Here is a 1,940-nt window from a genome sequence, read left to right on the forward strand (position 1 = left end):
ATAAAATTCGTGAGCAAATCAATTTTTTTTAGAGAACAAAATTTTTCCATTATATATATTATTTTTTAGAGAACAAAATTTCGCCATTATATATATCACAACACGAACAATTTTTATTTGCCCCCCGTTAGAAGTAATCGATATCGAATAAAATTCGTGAGCAAATCAATTTTTTATTATCAAAAGTCACGAGCATCGAAGGCAGAAAAAACAGAACCTCGCCCCTCCCTTCCGTTCCACTCTATTAATCCCCGTGCACAATGTGCGACCAGCTCGAACCATAATCGATCAGCCCATAATTCAAATCAAGATCCGATTTTTCGGGGTTTTTTTTCGGGGCGTTATTGTGTATCGTTGTACGCGGGTTATTCCCCTTGCTGCCCGGTCCGATGAATGAAACGAGTCACGTTTACAAACTACGTGGGACGAAGAGCGGGCCGGTAAAAAAGACGAAGGATGATCGATTCTGGTACACCTTGACACCGAAAATATCGCGAACGACGCGGCTGTCGTATTCGGTTGCAGCTCCACTCTGGATCTCGCCTCTGAACCGCATCGTCTCGAGCACGCGATAAAAGTATTTATGTGTAAAGGAGCGTGTGCAGGGAAGGAGTGACCGCGCCAGTACTACGCTCCTACGAACGAGTATCCATCGTTCGCGCAGAGTCCTCCACTCGTAATTTCGCTTCATTCTGGTATGTAACGAGATTTTCAGTAATTTATACCGGGAAGGAATAGCGGTTACGTGATAGGCAGGAGTGAAGATTGCGAAGAGGAAGGAATTTCTGTCGAGGGAACGAAATTTTTTTTTAAGATTTTTTAAGATTTTAACAATTATGTAATGTAATTTCGTAATTATATAGGGTGTATAGTGTAATTTATGTATAGGATATTTATTTGAAGAAGGTTCTAAGAGTTTGAACGAGTTTTGAGAAGATACTTTTTAAATTTTTGTTTTGCATTTAAAGATATAATTTGTGTGCTATTATATGGTGTATTATTAGTAGATTTATTTGATCAAGAGTTTTGAAAGAAAGTTTGACAGACATTGTTTTCATTTTTTGTTTTGCATTTAAGATTTGTAGAGAGTCGATTATTTTTTTACGTATTTTTTATCTTTCAAAAAGAAAATTTTTGTCTTGTTTACTTGATATTATGAAATTTCGATAATAAATTTTTATTTTACTTATCAATTATTTATTTTTCGTAATATAGATATTTTCTCTCTTTTTTTACATCGATACTTTTTCTCAAATATTTTTCTACAAAAATTAATAAAATATACTTTTTACTAAGAATAATATTCTTGGTGAATATTTGGTGAAAAGATTATTGCAAGCTTATTTATAATGTAATATAAATCTTTATATCTCTTGATGTTAGTTAATTGTTGTGGAGGAGACATTAAGATAACTAGAGTAACTAGATCGTTTACCCTAGTGACTTATTAGGTTACAACTGGAAAATAACATCCATATTTATTTTATCTTATACAATTATTCATATATCCAACATCAAAATCACTTAAACTTTTTGTTAATATTCTTATCTAATCTCTTATCAAGCTTTTTTTATTCATATTCAATCGTTAATTCGATCATTCATTTTTAATTTGACAACTTGTCAAGATTTATTATTGCAATTTAGAATTAGTCAATTACAAAATTTAATCAAATCAATAATATTTACACGCAGAATTCATTTCAAAAGTTTCTTAAGAAAAATTCATTAAATTATCACGAAAATATTTTTCATAGAATATTTATTTCTTTTCAAAATTTATCGTAGCATAAATATCTATAAAAAAAAACAAATGATAAAAATATTTATGTGTAGTTGTTGTTTATATAACGTGTTAATTTTTACGATTGTTGTAAATCTATCGTTAATTATATAATTAATAAATTAAACCTGTGTAAACTATATATATATATATATAT

At 30.2% G+C, this 1,940-nt stretch overlaps 1 protein-coding gene across 6 annotated transcripts in view; it reads left to right on the forward strand.

The window, feature by feature from the left end:
• The window catches only part of LOC102670749 (glycogen-binding subunit 76A), a 78,200-nt gene that overhangs the window by 32,982 nt on the left and 43,278 nt on the right, over positions 1–1,940 (forward strand). The gene's annotated exons all lie outside the window — the stretch shown is intronic.

Source organism: Apis dorsata, unplaced genomic scaffold, assembly GCF_000469605.1.
Source record: "Apis dorsata unplaced genomic scaffold, Apis dorsata 1.3 scaffold_137, whole genome shotgun sequence".
Lineage (NCBI taxonomy): Eukaryota > Metazoa > Arthropoda > Insecta > Hymenoptera > Apidae > Apis > Apis dorsata.